Source organism: Eubalaena glacialis, chromosome 7 (genome assembly GCF_028564815.1).
Source record: "Eubalaena glacialis isolate mEubGla1 chromosome 7, mEubGla1.1.hap2.+ XY, whole genome shotgun sequence".
NCBI lineage: Eukaryota > Metazoa > Chordata > Mammalia > Artiodactyla > Balaenidae > Eubalaena > Eubalaena glacialis.
In genome coordinates, this window is record NC_083722.1 from 35,467,397 (window position 1) to 35,492,024 (window position 24,628).

Sequence of the window (24,628 nt, forward strand, 5' to 3'; positions counted from 1 at the left end):
AACTGCACAGAAAGAGACCTGCAGGTGAGGAGATCTATGTGTACACACACACACACACACACACACACACGCACGCACGCACCCCAATCCGCCTCTTCCTCCCTTCTGTATCCAGAGGAAAATGTCATCCGGTGAATGCCCTCAGATGAACTGGGAAGGCAAATTCCCCAGATGTGGTTTGTGAGGGGGTGAGTAGCCGGGGGATGGGGTGCCAGGGAGAGCCAATCCACTTCCATCTGGCTCTGAAATCCACAGTTATTTTCCTGGACTGGCCTGGGATCTCATTTCCCAATGTGAGGAATCTCTCTCTCTCGGTGACACACACTTTCCCCAAGAATGCTTGACTTTTCAATGAGGAATTCTTGTATATCTGGGATTCTTGGAAATAGGACAAAGACTAATGAATTGCTGGCTCTACCCTAGGGTTGGAAACCCTCTAGAACTCACAGGAGTGGAAAGAGGAGGGACGCAGGAAAAGAGAGTGTGGTGTGTGCATGGCAGAGAGGAGGGCAGCAGGATGGAGGTGCAGGACCCGAGGGTTCAAGGCACAGGCTCTCCAGAAGCTCCTCACTGACCCAGATCAGAAGGCACCTTCCACTCTGCGACTAGAAGCCTACCAAGGCAGGGTGGGGAGGTGGGGATACAGAATAATGTTTGTTGATGCTACAGAGTTACAGGACGGCGGAAGTCACAGTTGGTTATTCAGCTCATGGAGAAAGGAGATGGTTACGATGTATAAGGGTGCAGTACAGAGGGCGTGATTCTTGGTGACAGGCCCTCTGTGCCCCTACCTATCTACGTGGCTTCAAGCAAGGTGCCTAAACTCTTAGAACCTCGGTTTTCTCTTCTGTAATATGGGATAACACCCACTTTGCAAGTCTGTTATGAGAATGAGGTGTGTTGAAGTGTGCAAGTGCTCAGCCCAGTGCCTGGCACGCAGTAGGCCTTCAACTGATGGAGAGATTGACGAGTGGGAGTTTATAAAGCTCTCCGTGCAGTGGGCCAGCTGCAGGAGGCCTGACAGCCCTGGGGATGGCCAGGCAGTGAGAAGACTCAGCTCCCAGGGTCACGGCAGCTAAGCTTACTAAGCACCCTCCATCGTACGCCCCTCGGGTGCTTCGAATGTTCTGGCAGGTTAGGGCCGTGCACCCCTCCCCAGGCCACAGCGCAGACCCTCTGCAGCCCCAGCTGCTTTAATCCAAAGTGCTAATGTGTGGGTTCCAGGTCACCAGAAAGAAATGGTAGACGGTCTACAGGGGTCCTGGGTCCCTTGGCCTCCTCAGCTGAAATGGTCAGGAAGCACTCTGGCCTCTCCGTAAAGATCAGGTCAACACCCCGACCTTGCTGCCCAGAGAACCCCAGGAGTTCTTCATCCATCTAGAGAAAGCAGGGGCCTGAGCATTTGCCACGCCCACCCCAAGCTCCCCACACAGCCGCTGCCAAGAGCTCAGACTAACCTGGGCAAACAGACCAGGCCCCCGGGGTGTTTTCTGTCTAACCGAGAAGGCAAAACACAGACATGAAAGGCTTAAGAATACCGAAAAACAAGGGGGAAAGAAAACAGTTGTCTTTCCAAGGAGCTCATATGCGCAGAGGGATCATGGGATGACCTGGGGAATCCACATTCCACAGAGTTAATCTGGGGAGACTTTCTAGAGAGAGTGGTGACGGGTGGGGTTGCCACTTAGGGTCACCCACAAGCTCGCCCCAAAAGTCCCCTCTTAGGCCCTGTGGCCTAACTGGGGCAGAACCGGCGCTTTTGCCTGAAATAGTAAATTTACATAACCTCACCATTGCAGCGATGCTCCGCGCGGCTCTAGTTACAACAACAAGGGTTTAAGAACTGGAGAGTCTGCAATGGCAAAGGCGGGGGGGGGGGGGGGGGGGGGTGACAAAACAAAATCCACATGAGGTTTTCATTTTCTTTAGCCATGTGAGAATGGCCCTGTAGATCCAGCTATAAATACCCCACTGCCATTGCCACAAGATGGAAAACCGCGCGCGCGCGCGCACACACGCACACACACCACACATGACAAGTCCTTTCAAACAGTTCGTGGGCTTAAGAATGCAAATCAATGTTTCTAAGAATATCTGCCTTGAGACGATAACAGTGCTAGACTCTGCTTGCTGAGTGTCCTGCACTGAGTTCTCCCCAAACATATTTGACAGGATTTGCAAAGATGCTGTCCCCCCACAACCATCACCGAGGTGAAATGAAGAGCTGTCCCCACGGCACCCAGGCTAAGTCCAAGTGGCCACAAACAGGACCGAGGGGGCGGGTTTTACACCAAATCCCTTAGAAGGAGGTGAAGACCACACACACCCCCGCCCCCCGCTTGACCCAGGACACCTTAGATCTAGTTTCCTGGAAGTAGAGCCTGAGACAGAGATTCATATATATGTCATGTACTGAGGCCGTGCTCTCAGGAGAAACCAGGAAGGGAATGAGGGAAAGAAGAGAGGGCAGGGGAAGGATCTGGCGAGAATGTGGTTTTAGGAGACGTCTAGCTTCAGCCTGATCCTGTGGGGAGCTCTGGAGAAGGAAGGGCACTGCCACATTTGCCCCCCGGCCCCCGCTTGGGGCAAGGCAGTGGGGCCTTTGTACCTTTTCCCTAGTTAGTCACTGGCCACAGGATGCAGGAGAGGGTGGGGTAAGCATGATGTACTTCCCAGGCACCTCGGGGTGAGGGGGTTCAATAACCCCAGGGAAGTCCCCACAGGTGTGAGCCATTAGCTGGAACACCCACGGCAGCCCCGAGACCTGCACGGGGCACCAACAGCATCTTCCCAATGAGTCTGTGGGCCCAAGTGCCTTGTTGCTTAGAATGTGTGTTTTCTATTGATTACAAAGGTTGGTTGGTTTCTTTGCTTCCTTTGTTTTTATTTCTTTTGCATGGGATGCTTTTAGATTCGACCCACTGAAGAGAAAAGCAAAGGTTTGATCAATGTATGTGGCACATGATGTGAATTGCCCACCTAACATTAATTCTCTCCTTCTTCCACACTGAGAGGTCCCTGGCTTTGGTTTGAGGCAGCAAAATGCCCATTTAAAAAGCTTTTAGCTTCCCCCCAGACTCCCTTTTAGTTTGAAGTCTCTCCTTAGCACAGTTTTAACCAGTTTCTAGAGGTTAAAAAAAAGCTTGTTAAAAGCATTTCAGAAAAGCTTGTTAAACAGAAACAATTAGCTGACATGCACTTTTTGTGCTTTGTCCTTCTCTTTCTTCCTGCCTGGAATGCAGATGTGAAGCTAGTGGTGATGCAGCCATCTTGTAACCAAGAGGCAGTGAGCACAAAGGCAAAAATCTCATTCTAAGGAAGGCTGAAGTAGAGACATAGAGGGAGCCTGGGTTCCTCATGGCACTGTGGTGGCACTCTGCCAACTCAGGACTGCATCTGCTGTCCTAAAAATGAGAAAAATAAAGAACCCTAGTTAAGCTTCTGTACCATGTAGTTGGGCTTCTGTACCGTGTAGCTGAACACAAATTCTAACCGATATACGCCTGAAAACACTAGTCCTGTGGGGTGTCCCATGGAAACATGGAAAAAGTCCTCTTTAGATAAATAAATTGAGAGAATACTCGTTTAAACAATGTGAAACCAGTTTTTGACTGCAGTGCTTCTCTGAGCATTGTAGCTCCGTGAGAGAAAGAAGAGCAAAGATGGAAGGGCTGCTTCAACTTCTTTAACCACAGAACTTTCTTCCCAGGGCCACTGTGGGAACCCAGTGGTTTATCAAATGTGGTTTGGGAAATGCGAGACAAGATGACCCTTCATACTTTTCCTCCTGAACATTTCACGATTCCCCACCTAGAGGGGACCAAGCCGATGGACAGGTCCACAAGCACCCATGTCACCCTTGATGGGACATGAGTGGGAGTCAAAGAACTGAGGCCTGTGAGGTTGGCTGGAATAGGGCAATGAACTAGGTCAATTAAAAGACACAAGGGGGTGCCAAGTCTTCTGGAATCTTGGAGTCCTCACTCCTCTTTCCAAGTGGTGACTGGCATTCACCTTCAGGAATAATAATGATGTTGATAATAGCCAACCTTTACTGTGTGCTAGGTAGGCCCTGTGCTTCACATCATGTTCCCATGTAACCCCTGCAGCTGTCTAATGAGAAATAGACCTTTAGTTTGCCCATTTTACAGATGAGGAAACTGAGGCCTACTGAGAGATGTCAAATGTTCAGCCAAGGTCAGAGGGCTATTACTCTCTCTGCTACCGAAGCCCACCAACTTCAATGGCTCTATTCTCCTACCCTTCTTTACCAAGTACACATTTTGTTCGTATATTGTGAACTTTCTCTTGATATGTTGCTTTGCAGGTGCCCCTTATCTTTGGCATGTACGTGCTGGATTGGGAATTCTCCAGGGCAGGCCCTGTACCCCTATGAGTTCAGATATGTTATTTTCTCCTTTCTCTGTACCTTGCCACAGTGTTTAGAGACCATGTCTCCACAATTAGGGTCATTCGATCAAGGCTGCCTCTCTGACATTTATCACAGCCTTCACAGGTGAGATGTGTTCAGGTGAGCCTCAGGGCGAGGGTAATGAGTGATATGGATGAAAGTGGAGCCAGGAGGAAAACTCCGGGAAGATTAGCTCCAGCTAAGGGCGTCCTCAGCCTCACATGCGTATCCATCAGGGCACTCAAGACCAACGTGGTGTGTGTCACTTGGGTTGGGCTCGGAACAGGTCTCAAGACCACAACCTGCCACCTGAGACCACCAAGCTCAATCATTTTAAGGTATGATAACTACCTGGAGCATGATAAATAGCCAATCCCTGAGTCTCATTCAAATCATCTTCCTTTTCAAAGCACAGAACAAAGTGCATGACCCATAACCACGAATCTCAGTTCCTTTCCCTCCCAGACCTCCTTCCTTGCTTACCCATCGAAGCCAGGGGTCAACCAGTCCCCCAAACCATAGCCCAAACCGCCCAAATGCTATTACATGTTGAATCACAGGGGACTTCTCATTACACCTGGTCTTTCTAGTTACATGATGACTGCACATAGAAATATACAAGGTGCTGCCTATTCTCTGCTTGCCCCTCTGCCTCCATTCCCTGCCCTTCTCTGCCAAGATCCCACCCACCCTGGGGGGAATGGGAAGGTTGGCCTCTCCAGAATGCATCACCCAGCTTCCTGGGCTTCTGTTGCCCAGTGGGACTCGACCAGTTGGAAGCAACAGCAGGTGATTGGAGGGTGGGAGGAGAGAGATCTCAGGTGTTATCCTTTATTGTCTCTCTGCTAAGCCATGGCTCTGGCAGGGGCTATGTTCCTCTAGGGCCACAGCTCCAGCCAAGCAGCCCTTCCTCCTCAGCTCCAGCTGGCACAGGGCTCTGATAACACCTCACCCCTTCAGGGGTAGGAGTATTAACAGCTTCCTGCTGTTGTTGGCCCCTGGGTGCCTCACCATCTCCTTAGCCCTTCATCTCTCTGCAAATAACCCTCTCATTACGTTCTTATCAGTTCAACTCTTTTGGGAGTGTCAACTGTTTCCTGCCCAGAGCCTGACTGATATGGACTACAGTGTCCATTCTCAGAGCAACCACGTACCTAGGATTTGCTCCCCGAAGTCCCAGCTTTGTGCAACTTTCTCCCATTTAACGAAGGTGAATTATATGATGTATAAATAAGCCGAAGGCAGAGAGGAAAGCCACCCCCAGCTTCAGTCCCCAATGCAAGCACCACGCAAGCCAGAGAAGGGGGCTCACTGGTGCAGAACCACTGAGCATTGAGGTTCACGGGCTCGGTCAAGGACAGAGGCTGCACAACACAGGACAGGGCACTCAAGGCCAACACAGTATGTGTCACTGGGATTGAGCTCGGACCAGATTCCAAGGGAGAGGGGGCTGCAGAAAAGAGGAAGGCACATAAAAGAGATGGATGGACTGCATTTCAATAGGCACCTAGGGAAGAAGTCAGCACGGCTTCATTGTCAAGTAAAAGAAAGTGAAGCAATTGCCAGTGGTGGGTGCTTTCCCACTTGAGGATGTTTGCAAAAGCAACAGAGCCAGGGCTGAATTGATGGAACTCAGAAGGGATGGAGAACTTCATTGAAACCAGGAAGTTATGGTGCAGAGAGGGAGATTCTTCCTCCTCCCCAACCCAGGCAGTCAGAAATACTTGAGAATGTAGGTCCCACGTCCTTACCAAAGGGATGTCAGGATTGTGGCCGTGGTCACCTGCCAGCACCAGCAAGGGATCCCAGTAACTCCCAAGGGAGAGATGGGATGAGAGGAAGCTCCAGCAATTTGCTAGAGAATGAGCCAGAGAGCTTCTGTTTGGTTTCTATTACTATGGCCCTGTTCTGCATCTCTACCAACATATCAAAATATGATCCCAACAAACCCACAAGTCAGAAGAAAATAGGTCAAGATTTTTAGTTCAAAAAACAGTGAATACCGTGTGCATACAGGGTCCAGTATAGATGTTTGGAGAACGTTCCATTTGAAGATGATCACATTTACCTAAAATGTCCCATATGGACCTGGAGCAAATGGAGAGCAGTTTCACAGTCACTCTACAGTGTGTCTGCCAACAGGCAGAGGGGATGGAGCAGGAGTTTGTGCCCATTTTTAGAAATTACCTTGTTTTCAATTAGAAAATATTTTACCTCTCTACAAAATATAGATAATAAACATCTGTGTAGCCATCACAAGCAATAAAATACCGCAGATACAAATGGAAGCCCTGCGTACCCCTCCCTGGTCTTCCTTCCTGCCTTCCCTAGAGGGAGCCACTTCTCTGAATTTGATGGTTATTCCAAAATAACGGTTTTTTTACACTTTAATTACACGGGTAAATATGTGTAAATAAAAGCATATTATTTTGTATGATTTAATAGCAATGGCATTCTTCTGCAACTTGCTTTTTCCACTTCATATTGTTTCTGGGGTTATATCCCTATAGCACAGTCTATTCATTTTTCACTGTAGTCCGTAGTATTCTATTGTACATACAAACCAAATTACATCATCAGTCTTCTGGTTGATGATAGACATTTGGGTAGTTTTCTAGCTCTTAAAAAAAACATGCCATCATGAATATTCCTGAACATGTCTTTTTTTCCACATGTATTAGAGTTTCTCTAGACTTACATAGGAATGAAATCACTGGGTCGTAGGGTAAGTATATCTTCAATTTTACTGGATAGTGCCAAGTAGCTGCCCAAAGTGTCCGTACCAATTTAATTCCTACCATTAGTGAATGGGAGTTGTCTTCCGCTCTACATACAATGGGAGGAGTATAATTTGGGGGGGGGCAATCTGATGAGTGTGAAATGGCTGTCTCCTTAAGACTTCAGTTTATGGTAATTCCCTGATTCCGAGTCAGGCTGAACATTTGTTCACGTGTTTACTATTCTACAGCATCACTGCAGTCTTAGAATTGCATTTGCATGCTTTGAAAAACCAAAAGAATTTTTCTTTTAATTTATAAAAGTTTGAACAAGTTAGATAGTATTTCATCACTTCTTAACTTGGAGAGGGAGGAGGAGCTGTGGCCGGAGCCAGAGGGAAGACTTCCTCTTGCAAACTGGCTTTGAGATAGAGATTTTTTAAATGAGTCATAACATTAGAGATGAAGCCCATGAAACAGAAATGCCAACAATCCCTGGGCAACGTGGGAAATGCATTTCTGTAGACCTTGTCAACACTGTCTAGAAAAGTTCAGAGTGTGTTCATTGTGCCCTTTACCTGTAAGACACACAACTATGTGGACATCACAGACGCACCGAAGGAACCACAGGAACCATTTGTCCATCCTCCTGCTGCAGGAAGCACCATGTATTTACCATCCTATCATCACAAGAGAAACTGGGAAGGAGATTCCATAACTTCTTCACATTCCCAAACACTCTTAAATGGAATCTAAGTTTCTCAACTTTGAGCATCTCCCACTCACGGCACTGATGACATAGGATAGTATTCTTCACTTTTAGATCCTTCCTCGACAACGCCGTTAGTACTTTTGGAGGACTCATCTTAATATCCCCTGTCCCTGGCACAAGGATGGATGAACCAGTTTGGAAGTGCATGAGGGCAGGGAACACATGGTATTCAACTGCAAAGTTCCAGGAGGCATTCAACTTATGTCTCTTAAGGAAAGGAATTTCTTCCACGCTAAATCTTCTTCTCTGAGCTTTAAGAACAGAGTAATCATGGACATGAACTTTTTGCCTTTTTGCTCCGGGTGTAAAAGAAGCCAACCCTGGGGATGCCTCTTTTCCACGAAGCCTTCCCTGACATCATCCGCCATCGCAAAACAATCTTCCCTTCTCTATGTATTGCATCAGCGCATACAGTACCTCGTATTCCAATGGAAAACAAATTATTTGGCCAATAATAACAACATAGGTTTATGGAGTACATACTGTGCTCTAGGCACTGTGCTAAGTACTTTACAAGTCTTACTTCTGTCCTCATTTGGAGGTAGGTACTATTACTATCACCATTTTACAGATGAGGAAACTGAATCTCAGGGAGGATAAATACTTGCCCAAGGCTACAGTTCTAATAAAGGGTGGAATCTGAACCTGCATCCCAGCAGTTTGACCCCAGAAATCTGCACAAGAAGCCACCACAGTATACCAAAGATACTGCAGGACACATATAAGCCCTTAAATGCTTCTTGCTGTTGCTCTGGTGAAAATGCAGCTGTGGGCTTAATGAGAAATTAATTATCCTTTGCATCCTTATCTTTGACACCCACATCAAATCCCTAAGACCTTGAAGAATTTGCTGATTCCTTCCTCGTTTATTAATAAAAGCTCCCAGCCACATGGGGTTGCCACGTACGCGCTGATGCCTCACTGAGAGACCAGAGGCCCTGGAGGGGGTGTAGATTTTGCTCACGGGGGATTCACTGCACAGGACCTGCCTCAGCACACAGCGCCTCCCACTGGTGTTTCTCAAATAGCTGTTGAACCACCACAACCACTAACAACTAGGAATTACACAGCACTTCACGGTGTACTGAGCACGTTCCATATACCCTGCATCATAGATTTACTTCACTCCTCTACCCCGGGCATTACTGTCATTTCCACTGCACACATGGCTGAAACGGAGGCTCAGAAATGCTAAATTGCTACATCGCTTATCTAAGCCAGTGCAGCTCATTAGTGGATGGCTGAAATTCAAACCTAGATCCTGACATCAAATTCCATGATGCGTTTGCTATTCATTAAGTTGATCCCTTTTATTCTTTGTCTTTTGCGTGCATGCACAACCCCCCCCACACAACTGACTTTTCTTTCCGGACCAGTGGAATAGGCGTCAGATCAAAAAAAGAGGACAGAATCCAAACTAAGCTCTGGTTTTATGAACTATGAATGAATGAATGAACAAGCACATGGATAAATGTCATATACAGTCAAATATTCCTGGAGTGCTAACTCTGTGTCTGTCACCCGGCTAAGTGCCATAGATACCACAGTGACTAAGGCACAGCCTTAGACTTCCAGAAGCTTCTAGTCCATTGGCAAATGCATCTCAGTGGTAACAAGATCTGTTAAAGGAAGCTCACCTTGTCAGAGCCCCATCTGAGCAGGGAATGTTGTGTAGAGGGGAAGAAGAAAACCAGACTCATTTTTAAGATAAACAGAGGAGACTAGAAGTACATCACATGAGGGCAGAGTCCAGAGAGACAGTGTTCTGAAAGAGTTAAAAAGAACCTGTACAGCCCACTGACCAGGAGAGGGATGCCCGCTCAGACTTCCAGGGGGATGAGCAAAACTGGGACAGTCCCAATTCACGCCTGCTTCCCAGCATCCTATCCAGTTAGTGCCCTTTTGCTCTTGAAAGAGTCCTGGTTTACACAGCAAATTACATGGTCGCCCTTGCATTCCAGGAAAGTTATGACTTTCTCCAGCTGTCCCTGGGCAGGAAAACAATTTGACCTCCCAAGGTCATTGAGTTGCCTTATTTCTGCTCCATTTCACAGAACGTCTTCTCATAGCCACCACCCACAGCTGGCACAGGTTCTAGCGGGTCTGTGTTTCTCTCCGGTGTCAGCACCAAAGCCAAAATGATTCACCATCAGATCCTAAAATGGCTTTAGATGCAGGCACACCTGTTTTACATGCTCTGACAGTTTCTTCCTGTAGGATCTTAGGTATCTCATTCAATTGCTCTGAGCCTGTTTCCTCATCTGTAAGAGGGATTAATAACACCAAATCTCAGCTCATGGAATGGTTACGAGGATTTGGTTAAGGAGTATAAGTGAAACACCTAGTACAGTGCCTGGTAAAAAGGACATGCCTACCCCCGCCCCAAGGATTTCTAGAACATGTGAGCTCTCAGATACCAAGAGCTTGGAGGATATGCACATTTCAGGAAGCCCAGGATATTACCAGGCCTCAAGCCCCTACATTACCAAGTTAGAACGCCTTCTTCGTCTTTACAGAAAGTGGAAAACATGGTACAACCACTCTATAAAGCTGTTTGGCAATATCTCCTGAAGTTGAACATATGCATTCCCTAGGTTCCAGCTGTTCCACTTCCAGGAACACACCAACAGAGAAGCATTCCTATCTTTACCCGTGAACAAGTGCACGAGTGTTCACAGCAAGGCCTATTCACAACAGCCCCAAACCTGGAAACCACCCAAATGCTCACCAACTGAAGAGTGGATAAAGTGTGGATAGTCCCATAATGGAATACTACACAACAATGAGAAGGAGTCATCGACACATCATGCTGAGCAAAAGTAGACACACATAAATGAGTACACACTGTACGATTCCATTTACTTGAAGTTCAAGAACAGGCAAAACTAATCTTTGCTGTTAGAAGTTAGGATTATGGAAGGGGAGTAACCAGAAGGGGACACGAGGGACTTCTGGGGACGGGGGAGGTGGGAGCTTTGGAATGTTGTGTTTCTTGATCTGGATGCTGGTTACACAGGTGTGAAAACCCATTGAGCTATATACTTATAAGCTGTATTTTTCTGAATCATGTCGAACTTCAATAAAAATTTTAAATGAAATAAACATTCTAAATGTAAAACATATTTTTTGGTAGAGAGTTGAGCAGACTAAGCAGGCAGTAGACACTTAGCAAAAGGCAGTGGCATATTTTACTTGATAAATGCTCATCGGGCCCCAGCTCTGTGCCGAGCATCGTGCAGGATGCGGGGCCAATAGCGCTAATGAGGCTGGGTCCCTGTTCTCCATCATCATCATCACTAACACTTCCTAGCACTTACTATGCGACAGCCATGGTTTCAAGTACTATTTTTTTCTTTTTACCAAATCATGCATTAACTTTATCTTCATAACAAGCCATTTTACAGATAAGGAAATTAAGGCACAGAGAGATGAAGTAACTCACGCAAGGCCACACAGCTAACATGTAGTGGAGCCAGAATCTGAAGCCAGTGCCTACGCTCTGACCCACAGCTTTATACTCAGAAGTCTGGTCTCTTTATCAGCTATAAGTCCCAGCTTCCATGTAGGCAGCCACAGACGTCAATAACATCACCTCTGTTCAGGGCAGTGGTAATGGTAAATTATCAACTGAGTGTCTCAGAAAGGCAGAGGCAATTCCTAGCTCTCTCTCTGGGCAGCTGCCAGCCCAATATCACATGATCGGGAACAGACTGATAAATATATTGATGGAGATTTAAAAAAAAAAAAAAAAAAGAAAAGAAGAGTTAAAATGGCTTGGCCTTTCTACTGCCCAAAGTCCACAGAAACTCTGAATTTGCTTCAAACAAACTTCAAAGCTGCCTCTGGCACTGTGGAGATACTGCGGGATCTTCCCACTGACCTGGAATCACTCCCTTCCCTCGCTGCCTGATCAGGGGAACTTGAGGCTGGGGGCTGTGGTGTCTGAGGGGAAGTGAGGGAGGGAGTGTTGACACTGACCCCCAGGAACCGGGTCAGACATCAGCTGTGAGTTGGGGTCCCCAAGTCTGGCCCATCGGGAATCCATCATGCAGGCAAACTTTGCTTTGGCACTCAGGCAGCCGATCAGTGTACATAATCTGGAAGGTGGAATGTTCAATACACAGCACCAAAGACCTCCCTTTCTTGGGACAAAGCAGTAAGAAACAAACACCCCCGTAAGGATGAATCAGATCTGGCAGAGACCCAGGCAGGCATGATGTGAATACCTATACAGGCAGGAAGGTGGCTCCCAGTGGGCCAGAAGAGCCCCCTGAGACCACCCCCTTTATATAGCAGAAGCACTGGTAAGATAGAGAGGAATTCCCAAAGGGCAACTTGTCCAGCCCGTCTCCAGGCAGGATGCCAACAAAGCCATCTGGTCACGCTTCCAACCTGATACGCCTACACCTCTCAGCCTAGCATTGGGGGTTCAGGGGAGGGAGCAGGGGTAAATACAAATTTGGCAATACAATCAAAATATTTGTTCAGCCTTCCCAGTTATGAACAACTCTATTTGTAGAGAAATCAGCTGGATCTCACCTAGAAAACACACAAAATAGAGCACAAGAAAAAAATGCACTTTTTCATATTCTGACATAGCCACCACCAAGTATCTGGAAAACAATGGACTCTTCCAAAACAATTTCACGTAAAATAAGTAAAACTTCTGGGGCAGGTAGGAAGGGTTCTTGGAATCAATCGCTCATGGGTGGGAGGTTCGGGTAGGAGGTGGCACCGGGCAGAGGGAGAAGTACAGCTGCCAAGGAGCCTCAGTGAAGGCCTCAGCCGGCCCCATGGGGAGCCCTGAAGCTGGGATGCCCTTTAGAATTTCCCCACATTGGGGCAGAGGGGCCCCACTGGTCACTGAATGCAGGTGACCCCGTAGAGAGACTGCCGCTGGGGCAATTCTCTTCAGCGAAGGCAATTCCAAAGAGGGCTGGCCAGCACTGCCTGCCACTGGGAGTCGGTCCTGCGGGGTCGGGGGGTGCAGTGCGCTGATCTGAGCGCAGGGTCCACACACCTGACCATTACCCCGCACTGCCTGACTTGCTCCATCAACACCGTTCTCCAGTTCAACGTATCCGTCTTTGGTGTTTCCTGCTGCTCTTCCTACATAGTCAGTGACTGAGGAGACCCAAGGAGGGAAGACTGAATCTGATGAGAAGGAGGGGGCAGCCACAGGGCCTGATGCTCAACAGCTTCCCTAGGGGACAAACAAGGGCCACACACAGCATGCAGCCATACCCAGGATGGTCACAGACTAGGTACGTCAATCACTCAGCTCTCCTGGGTGATGGATGCTTGGTATGTCAGACTCAGGGACCCAAACTGGTGATCATCCAGGATGAAACCACGTTTAACAACTGACTGATAAAAAAAAAATTGAACCTCACTACAAGAATGGCATGACCTCAAATACTGATATATAGAGCTGTGTGTGTCTAGGCATAAAGAAATCAGAAAAAAATAAAGAGTTCCATCCATCGTAAGGACAGCCTTGATAAATGGTCAAAGGGAAGAAAAGTATACTGCAGAGTAATATACGCAGATTCCATCTCGGTGAAAAACACTCAAATGAGACCCCACCATACATGTATACACACCTGTAGTATTTGTATGAACAAAGGAAAAGATAGGGAATGATTAGCTCTAGACTTTAAACATTAATTCCCAGGGTGTGGAGATGCTATTCGTTTTCCACTTGTCTTTTTGTATCTCTGCATGATATTGATCCACGTGTTTAAGCAAGCGAGAATTACTGTCATAATTTTGAAAACTCAAATAAAGAATACATTTAAAAAAATTATTTTAAAAAATTATCGACACAGTGCCATGTGCATAGCGGGGAGCTCTATAAAAATACTATTTCATTCCCTCTCTTCCCTCCCCTTTAGAAATCAGCTCCTAATTGTCCATTTGGGGTTGCTCAAAGGGAATATTTAATTTAAGGCTGAGATTTTTCTATGCCTTCTCCTTAATCATTAGAAAATAACAATTTTAATATTATTCCATGTACAATATATATTTGCCACCAACATAAATCTGCCACTAAAATCCATAAAAATTACACAACACCGAATTATGTATTTGGATGGCAATGCTGTGAATTATCTGCTGTTTGCTATTATCTGTGACCATGCCTTTCTCTGTTACCGTGCTAATGAAAGCTGACCACACCAAGCCAACTCACAATTATTTTGGCACATAGACGTGAAAAGCCCAGAGAAGCCAAAACCCAACTGCTCACCACATCTGCTGACAAGAAGTCAAAGAGTTGGTTTTAAGTTTCTTCCCTCTTTCCCTGTCCCTGGCTACCCCTTAGGAGAGGTGTTCCAGAGGGCAGGAGCCACCGCAGCGCAGAGGGATGAGGACACAAAGGGTCCACGGAGTCTATAAACTGGACCGCTCTTCTCTATCTGGTTGGCTATGGGGATTCGCTCCTGGGCAAGTCCCATACGGATTCCCCAAGACCTAACTCAGCTGTCACTGAGTTGAACCAAGGGTTTAATTGACACTGTTTGGCTACCAGGTGTGGCTTCTACAATGCAATTTGGCTTTAATGCGCTCCAAACATGCAGAAGGCAAGACAGAGACTCAGTCCTGCCTTGACTGTGACGCAGCGTGTTAGATGTTACGTCAGAGCTGCAGGCTAAGTTTGTGGGAGGTGGGAGGGAGGAAGGAGGGGTGACTGGGGCGGGGGGCGGGGAGGCTTGCTAAGGGAGCTTGGGAGCGAAGGGGCCCCCTGAGCAAGTCTGGCAGGCCAAGTAGCCCAGGAAGATGAGGACTAGGGGAGGGCCTTTCATGTAGAACGAACTACGAACAAGGGCATAGAGGTGGGACATGCTTGTGACTAGACTCAGTGCAATAAAGCCTAAGTTAACCCTTGAGGGATGATGGGCATTACTGGCTGACACAGCCGTCAGCCAAGCAGCACCTCACTCACACGTCGGGGGGCCTGACCTGTGTTGTTTTAAAAAGACCCCCTTGGGCTTCCCTGGTGGCGCAGTGGTTAAGAATCTGCCTGCCAATGCAGGGGACACGGGTTCGAGCCCTGGTCCGGGAAGATCCCACATGCCGCAGAGCAACTAGGCCCGTGAGCCACAATTACTGAGCCTGCGCGTCTGGAGCCTGTGCTCCGCAACAAGAGAGGCCGTGACAGTGAGAGGCCCACGCACCGCGATGAAGAGTGGCCCCCGCTTGCCACAACTAGAGAAAGCCCTCGCACAGAAATGAAGACCCAACACAGCCATAAATAAATAAATAAATAAATGCATTTAAAAAAAAAAAAAAGACCCCCTTTACCTCGAAAGCCTCACGTCAGTCCTTCCCCCTCCCACCAACTTACCGACTGATTATTTTTCCTACCACATCCCTTATTCTGTTCGTGACACTAGATTTAGATTCTGACTTTAGTTCTCCTTCAGACTGGGGAGTTGCCAGGAACTACAACCACGGCCATCACAGGTGGGATAGCTAACGTCTGCTGAGTGCTTACTCTAGGCCAGGGGCTGGCAATCTTCGCAACCATCCTGTGAGGGTGGTATTACTTATTATCCTCCCTATTTTTCAGATGAGAAAACTGAGGCTCAGAGAGGTGAAATAATATGCAAGGTCTTACAACAGGTAAGTGGCGGAGACAGGGTTCCAACACACGTCTGTCTGATTCTAGAATCCGTATTCTTGACCAACAGGCTGTAACAACCCTCCCTACACTACCCTTGCTCTGGTCACTCTGAGAACCAGGGCAGGAGCCATCAAAATTTTTCTGTTAAGGGGCCAGACAGTAAATATTTTCAGCTCTGCGAACTACACAGCCTCTGTTACAACACTCAACTCCACCCTTTTCACATGAAAGCAGCCACAGACAACACATAAAGAAACGCCATGGCTATATGCCAATAACATACAAAGCTTGTTTACTTACATGACAAGGCGACAGGCTGGACTTGGCTGCTGAAATTGTCGGCTCCTCATCTATAGTAGTTCATTCATTCAGCCAGTGTTCGCTGAGTGTCTACCTTATGCCCAGCACGTTCTAGGTTCTGGGTAGAGAGAGAACCACCAAGTCTCCACCCTCATGGAGCTTAAATCCTAGCAATGATTTGGTTGTTTGTTTCACCTGTGCTTGATACCCTGCTTCCTCACCTTGGTCCTCTTCACGATTCCCTTAGACCCATGGCTCTCAACTTACGCTTCACACTACCTGGGGCGCTTGTAGAACAATCAGTGCCTGGGCCCCCCACCCCAGAGATTCTAATTTAATTGGCCTGGGGTCGGGGGGGGGGGTGCTCCGGGCACTGATAATTTTACAAGCTTCCCAGGTGATGGGTTGGGACATACTGCTTGGGGTAGCTGCTTACCTCCTGTTTCTTCCACTTACTGTGTGAAATAGGGGAAGCCTTTTTTTTTTTTTTTTTGAAAGGTAAAGATGATTTTTTTTTTAACATCTTTATTGGAGTATAATTGCTTTACGATGTGGTGTTAGTTTCTGCTGTATAGCAAAGTGAATCAGCTATACCTATACATATATCCCCATATCCCCTCCCTCTTGCGTCTCCCTCCCACCCTCCCTATCCCACCCCTCTAAGTGGTCACAAAGCACCGAGCTGATCTCCCTGTGAGGGGAAGTCTTTTAAGCCCCCAGTTTGAGCTGTAAAATGTGGATAACACACATCTCATAGGATTGTTATGAGGATGAAATGAGGCCACATGCTTTTCAACCTGTAGACTGCTATACAAATGTCAGGTATTATTGTCATCGTGCCATTATTTTTCAGTTTTAATGCTAGGTCCTACCTCAGTGGTTTCCCTCCCCTGTTTTGACCTCGATTCTTTGGACCCAAGACAGTGTTTGGGATTTCTAAAGCAAGCTCTATGCGCAGCTCACTAATGGCCCAGGTTTATGGGTAAGTGAGCTGGTGGTCTTTCCTTTGTTCTAGTAGAGCATCGCATGGGACTGCCACTCTGGCATGGGGAGCGCAGATCTGTGCCCCACTTTTATAGTGAAGGTCTCCATCTCCAGGCAGGGATAGCTGACCTTTAAGCACTGTTGTGAAGCCTTGAATAAGTGGCTTATTTACTTTGACTCATGGACAAATATCCAAACCCATGTACTTTCATGAGCTTAGAACTAAAAAGAGAAGGACATTACCATCTTGCTGAGCACTGATCAGTGTGCTAGGTTCTTCCCATATATCATTCCATTTCATCTTCAGAACAACCCTGGGATGTGAGAACACCTCTTGTTCTCATTTGACAGATGAAGAAGACTCAGAGGCTGAACAGCTTGTGACCTGACGGTTCCGGAACTCAAACCTGGGTCTTGTTGATCCTGAAGCTCTTTGCACAGACCCGTGGGGCATCCTACAAATAATTTAGCTCCTCTTCAGCCAGGATTCAAAGAGCTACCAAACTCCCTCGAGTTTCTCTTTCCCAGGTTTCTTTCTTTTCTTTTCCTTTTTTCGAGGGGGAGACCCAGAAAGAACTCCACAACACCTGCTAATGCCCATAGTCTGACAAGTCTCACCCAGCACTAGCATGATGATCCACGGGTCGAAAGAAAAGGCATTTCCTCACTGCACAGCATTTGGACGGTGCAGTTTTAAAACCTCATAATGAAACAAGAAAACAAACAAACCAGAAAAATGTGAGGAGAGAGTTTGGAGAAATACATAGTGCCAGGAGTGAGGAATTCACTGACCCCCAATCTGGGCCATCTCAAGAGAAGCTGGCCACTGGCTGAGCCTCTTAAAAGCTGAAAAGTCATCCCAGGCCATGGTTAAAGAGAGAGTTTGTACAAAGCAGAAACAAATGCGATCTTCAAAGTCTTAAATGTCAACTTGAAGGATAACTTAGAAGCTCTGAGATGGGCCAAGAGAACCTGCAGCTGCTTTCTCCACATCAGATGCTCCTTCCGTCCTTTGGACCAGCCACGCCACACCAGCAGACAGTGTGTCAATCTGGGAGGGGGCAGCCTCCCCAGCCCATGCCCACCAAGATGTTTACAGATGGCTAAAGCTTCCATTTTTACAACCCATCAGATTCTCCCCTCTCACTCTGACCCGAGCACGCTTGAGGAGCAGTGACTGTCTCTGACCTCGGGCCTGTCCTTCAAGACTCCATTGGTCCTTGATCTTCCCGTCTCCCTCCCACCTTCCCACCCGCTGCCCCCCACCACACACACACAACTGGCTCTGCTGCCCTCTTCCCTCCCAAGAGCTCAAACACAGGAGTGGTTTCCAGACCAGATATCCAGGATGCCTGGTGCCCTCTCCCGCCCCTCAGGTTAACGAACCGGCCACGCTCCCGGATAATCCCCACTAGCCGATGTTTCTAGAAGGAGGAAGTAAGGGTGACCTGACCCTAGAAACTCCACCCAGCGGCCTTCAATAATGGAAAATACGTAGCCAGATTTGGGGAGAGGTCCTTTCCAAACCACACGGGCTCCTGATGGCTAAAAAACTGGAAAATAAAATTATGGGATTCCCTTTATTAAGGGTCTACAACATTCCTAGCTCTGTTTTAGTCCCTTTGCATAAGTATCATGTTTGTGACAACCTTGTGAGGTAAATATCATCTGAGGCTTAAGCTCAGACGGAATAAGTAACGTATCCCAGGTTACTAGTTCTCTCCCAGGGCAGACTGCTCTGATGTCTGTACTCTTCGTGTTGTGCCAGGCTGCATTTGAAGTCCAGAGCCGAAGGACACAGGGTCCCTGAACACAGAGACTCTGGCTGTGGAGATTCAGAGGGTCATCTGCTGTCAAAGCCAAGGACATCCTCCAAGGGGTTCTTTCTGTCAGGTGCCTTTGCCCCTTGGACCTTCTGGAGAGCCTGAGAATGCACCCTAAGCATTCTGATCTCAGAGAGATGACCAAAGAGTGGGCCAGAAGCTTGAGCTGATAGAAGGGCCAATGAGCAGGCTTCCATATCAGCCCAAGAGTCAGTGGCCTGAGAATCCATCCCGGGTCTGAAGTTGGTGAAATGTTCCCCGGAGCAAACTCAAAAGGGTCAGGATTCCACTGACCCTCCAGAGAGGGTGATGAAAGAGGTGAGAGCCCAGTTCTCACCCTCAGCTGTCCCCGAGGCGTCCTGTGCTGGGACAAGAGACCACCCTAGATTCCCAGATGGGTCCCCTCCACCCCTGGCTACTCAGCCTTCTATGTGTAAATGGTGGGGATGAGTGGGAATATTTAAATCATTACTTCCATCAGCTGCACTGTAAGAAAGACGCCAGCCTGGGCCTACTGATGATCTTTGCACCCTCCTGACGGCCTACACTTCGCCCCGCCCTCTTCTTTACCTCTGGATCCAAGGCTCTTCAGTAATGGCAAAAGTTTAACCTGTTTTGTGTCAAAAAACTCTGGGGACAGGGGGTTGGGAAAGAAGACTGGGGAGGGGACATTTTCCCACAGAAAGCAGTAGTCTTTCAACCTCTCCTACACTCACCGAAACTAAAAACCTCCACCTCCACCGGCCTTTCTACTGGTCACCCCCCTCACACCCTCCCCCTTCCTGAACTCCTGACTCTCTTCTCAGTTCTAAGGCCCAGGAGAAGTTTCTCTCCTCTTTTTGTCCTGATGGGGGCACGAGTATTCCCTCCGCATCTGAGGGTCTGGACGAAAAGCTCTGTAAACTCAGCTAGGAGTTAGGAGCCGCAGCGTGCAACTACCAGGGAACAAGACAATCATAGCACAGTTGTTGTTTTTTGTTTTTAAAAAGGGAGAGATGGGGGTCGATGCAGCTCCCAGAACAACTGAGAAATGGCCCGTTTACGCTTCCAGGCCTGAGGCCACGACCACCCCACGCAGTCACCGATACAGAAACAAGCGCCTACACGTGCATCTCGCGGGTACCCCACTACCCATGCACACGCACATTTGTTTACATGGCCCTCAGTGCGATTTCCTTCTTCTTCTCTGCACTCAAGTTGAAGACATACTCCTGAAGTTAAAGGAGTCTATAGCTGAGATTGCTGTCTGCTCCGTCTTTTATAGCTCTTCCCTAGGGGTCAATTTGTATAATTTCTAAAATCCTTCCCAAATCTTCGACTTCCTGTGGGTCCGTTTCTGTATCCAGATTTCCTCCCTGTCCCTCTATTGTTATTCTCTCCTTTTTTCTAGGACACAGGGAGAGTCCAGTAATCTTCCCCCCACCCAAACATAGTAGGTTGGTTCTGTTGCAAAATACAAAACCAGAGACGCGGGTGGGATGAAGCTGAAAGGGCTCTCTTTGTGGAACAACTATTGACATCCAGTGCGTGCACTGGGCAACCCAGGGCTGGTGGATCCATACAGCCCCGCGTCCGCCTACACTCAGTAGGGCACAATTCCCGCTCTACGACCTAGGGGAAATCCATTCCCTCCTTCTGCCAACTTTTCAGAGAAATCCGAGAAACTGACACCAAACTCGGAAGGGCCGGGAGCAACACAAAACTTGAAACTATTTAAAGATGAGAAGTTGCTCTCTTTCCCTTGTAGGCTTTAAGGAAAATCTCCAGGGACTCTTTCCTGGAGAGGTGTGATTTTTTTTTTTTTTCCCCTTCCCACCTTCCCAGGAACTTTGCAAATCCACCACAGGACTGTGGGAAAGTGGCCAAGGCAGAGACAGAAGAGTTAAATCAAGCCCAGACCTCAACAATCTGTGTTCAATTTTGATAAAAATCTCTCTCCCTCTCCCCCACCACTCCCCTTCCTCCACCCCACAGCTCAGACATGTTTCTTTATGTTACGAGCTTGCATCTTGTTTGGGGCACCAGGGCGCTCCCAGAAAACCCTCAACGGCCCCCACCGTGGGCACATGTAGCAGACACATCCCTTTCACTCTCCGGCAGGGCTGGACACAGAGCCTCAGTCCTGGCCACCACCTCCTCCTCCTCCTCCCCCCACCCCTTGGCAATTACCTGCCTCCAGACCAGATCCTTCCTTCCCGGTTAAGTCAAAGCCGCAATGCCTGGCGCTGTCAGGGCCACAGCAGGCGGACGGATGGGCAGCAGTCGCAGGTGCTGGGATTCCCCACTCAGGACCCCTTTCCTGGGATGCTCCTTCCCTCTCCCGAGTCCCACTGCTTCTGAGAGCAAGAACCTCCCCGCTCCCTCTGCCCAGCCTGCTGGCCAGGAGCCAGGCTTGCAAGTGGGAGCCGGGGGCTTGTAAAGAGTTAAATCACCCGAAGGAACCGGGAAAAGCCACCACCAAAAAGTTGTCAGTTTGGGGGACACCGGCTATGCCTGTCCACTTGTGACAACAAGGAATCAGATTTCAAAGCCACAAACATTGTTATTTAAAGTTTTCCAAAGACATTTCCTGTGTCCAGATGTGCCCATCCAGATAGACACGCAAATCACACCCATCGGCGCAGACGCGCACGCAGGCCCGGGGAGCCCCACTCAAGTATCCTCGGCGGCTCCTGCAAGCACTTTGGAGAAACAAAACAGGCAGCCCGCGGAGCCGCTGCCTTTCCAATCCCCTTTCAGCGTCGGAAAGAAAGTAGAGGGGGAGAGAAGTGGGGAAGTGCCCCGGAAAGTCTCCCGCGGTCTCCCCGCCCCCGGACGCGAAGCAGGGAGGAGAGCCGGACGGCCGCACTTACCCCGGGGCGCCCATGGCGCGTCCGCCGCTCCCGCAGCCCCGCGCCCGGCTGCGCGCCCGCCGCCCGCCGCGCCGGCTCCGCGCTGAACTGAGTTCGCCGTCTTCCGACCGAAACCTCGCCGCTCCCCCTAGACCGGCCTCGCGCCCGCCCGCCCCGCTCTGACGTCAGGCGTCTTGGAGCGGGATATTTATGGCAAGGATACTCTGAATTCTCCCTAGGTAGAGTTCTGATTGCAGTTCCTTGGGATTTGTAATTTTCACACTTTCAGACAGAAAGCAGGGGAGGGAGGAAGGGAGAGCGCAGCCGGCAGGGCGAGGCAGACAATGAGGGTAGCTGTTTCTAACGCTGGCGAGGAGCCTTCTCAGGGCTCCCTCTGTTTTGCAAACATGTAAGGGTCAAGGAGGCAGAAGTGGTGACCTAGGGGGTGGGTGGGTTTCTCCTCCCTCCTCCCCTGGTGTGAGCCGGCTGGGAAGTCAGGTGCTGGGGGTAGGTGGGGAGACTTCTCCTTCGACCAAGTCCCTTCATGGGACACTAAGTGCCAGGAAGGTGCTAGGGCAAGAAAGGGGATAAATCAGGAAGAACAGAACAGCTAATTAGAAGCCCTGGTCCACACCCTGACAACTTTTCCATTTCTTCTTTGGGAGTGGGTGCGTGAAAAAAAGTTTCTTTTTATTAAATTATGTTCCACACTCGCTGCCTCTGTATAGCTTTTCCAACTCAGTACCAGTCAGTTCATCTTACTTCATTGCTTACGTACAGAGTTTGAGCCATTTACAATAGCTCTTATTCATACTTTTTAAAATTGCTTTTAATTTTTTTTCTTAAATGTGATTGTGATCCATCTGCTGGTCTGGACTGGCAATTGCCTTAGTAAGAACAACTGTCTCCTCCATGACCGACACCATCCTCAGGGTGAGTCTGGATCTTCTCTGTTTCCCCCACACTCCCAGGAGTGAGCAAGCAGATGGTGTCCATGCTGGGTGTTGACCCAGGTAGAGTTTTCTAGGTCTGGATTCTGATGGTCATCTGTTTCTCCATCTAGCTGAAGGGGTTTAGGGAAATGGCTTGATTTAAAGGCCACCTTTGAAGAGTAGAGAGAAAGAGAGTGTAATGCCTTATCCTACATGGTTCCCAAAGATTGGAGAATGAACTGAAAAATGGCATGCATGGGATGCAAATTGCCTGTACAGTTGGATAACATAAGTGTGTAGGTATGCAACTCCCCATTAAGGAGAATGAGCACGGATAACCACAAATCATCACGAAAACAACACAGCTCCAGTGAGCTTCCTGTTAGCCCAGGTGGGAGTGTGGTTCTAACCACAGTTACAGTGAAGCAGAGACTCGGGGACTTGGAATGTGTTTACCCCTTTGGCAGCAGTTGGTTAGGGCTGATTGCCAAAAGGAGCCAAGCCTTGGGGCTGGGCCTCTTGGTGGGAGACAGCCAAGATGTTTTGGTCCAAGCCACAGAGGGCCCAGAGCCCTGCTGTTTGGTCACTGTCAAGTTGCCCTCCTGAGCATCATACCCACTGCCACATCCCTCCATCCCCTTCCTCACATCAAAGTTCCATTGGCAAGGTGAGCTCTGGTCTGTGGTGGACACTGCACATTGGCTTCCAAAAGCCATTGACAAGCCCCTTCTCCCTTGCCTTCCTCAACTAAAGAAACTGGAAGCCTACAATATTCACCATCCCGGACTCCCTTGTAGCTAGAGATGGCTATGAAACCCAGTTCTGGACAGTGAGGTTGGCATGCAGAAGGCAGAGGTCAGCTTCCACAAAGGCTCTTTAAGAAAAAGTCAGATTCAGATGGCATGCCCCTTCGACCCTTTGACACTCGCTATTCCTCCTTCCCCCATTTCTTCTCTCTTAGGACATAGATATGATGCCTGGAGGTACAGCAGCCATCTTGCAACCTCGAAAACAAAAGCCACTCACTTCAGGATGGCGGAGCGGGAAAGTAAAAGGAGCTGAGGCCCTAGATGACATCCATAAGTGGCTGAACTTTCCTCTGACTTCTTGTCAGGTGAGAAAAACTCCTATGTGTTCAAGTTATAATAGTTGAGTCTTGTGTTTTTTACAGCCAAGTATAATCTTACCTGATATACTCCCATCTATCCACCAAAATATAATATTGTGACGATTCCTGAGCATTAGCTCATGAGCACGACAGTTCTTTTTAACCTTATGCTGACATCATTCTTTATAGTTTTCAAAGCCTATTCACATATATCTCCTGTGAACCTCACAATCTGGAGAAGTATCACTATAACCTCCATTTTTTATATAAGAAAAGAAGCCAGATTTGATAAATATCCTGCCCAAGATCACACAGTCAACAAAATAAGGGACCCTTGGATCCTAACCTAGTTCTTCTGACTCCAATTCTGTGTATTTTCTGCAACAAATTCAGTAACACAACAACAAAGTCCAATAAAGAATCCTTATTACTGCTAAGTCGGCATGAATTCTATTTAATTCAACCAAGAAGAAAGAGATTGAAAGTAAATTCTGGAACTAGAAAGTGTCACAGTCTACCTGGGGAATTAAGTCCAGTCCATCGTCACCCTGAACCCCTCTCACCTTCCAGCTATACTCTGACATCCTGCCCTGAATCCCTTAGAAAGTTGCTCTGTCTAAGGTCACATGGCCTTTTAGTTGAATCCAGTCTTGTCACTCTTCATTGTCACATCCTTTGAGAAGTTTACACCACCTCTTTCTTGAAGCACTCCCCTCTCTCAGGGACATCTTCCCAGCACGACAGCTTCCCTTGTGCAGTTTCTCTTCCTGGTCCTTCTTCCACCTGGATGTGGATGTTCCCCAGGGATCTGTCAGCCACCATCCTTCTCCTGCCCATCACCGACTCTCCTCTTGTGACTTCCTCCTTTCTTGTGAGTCCCACCACAGGCTCCACGACTGTCTGGGAAAGTCAACCATTGTCTCTACGCCCAAATCTACCTTCCAACCACCATTTTCCTCTCAACTTTAATCCTGCTTTCCAACTATTTTTGTCTATATTGCCCAGCATATGGCAAGTAGTAGCTAAATGGCATCTATTTTTAATGATTAGTGTAAAAAAGATGCAGGAAAGTGACTAAAGCATAAGAGGGTTTTGTGACTGACTCGTTTCTAGGATCAGGAGCTGT

The 24,628-nt window shown here is 48.1% G+C and overlaps 1 protein-coding gene across 3 annotated transcripts in view; it reads right to left on the bottom strand.

The window, feature by feature from the left end:
- DAAM2 (dishevelled associated activator of morphogenesis 2) overlaps window positions 1–21,551 on the bottom strand; it is a 112,297-nt gene extending 90,746 nt beyond the window's left edge. The window contains exon 1 of one of the 3 annotated variants that reach the window (XM_061196262.1): window positions 21,484–21,551. The gene's annotated coding sequence lies outside the window, so the exon portion shown is untranslated. Of the gene's footprint in view, window positions 1–20,800; window positions 21,032–21,483 lie in introns of those variants that run through there. The other 2 variants (XM_061196263.1, XM_061196264.1) reach the window with 2 other exon arrangements.
- Between the last annotated feature and the right edge of the window lie 3,077 nt (window positions 21,552–24,628).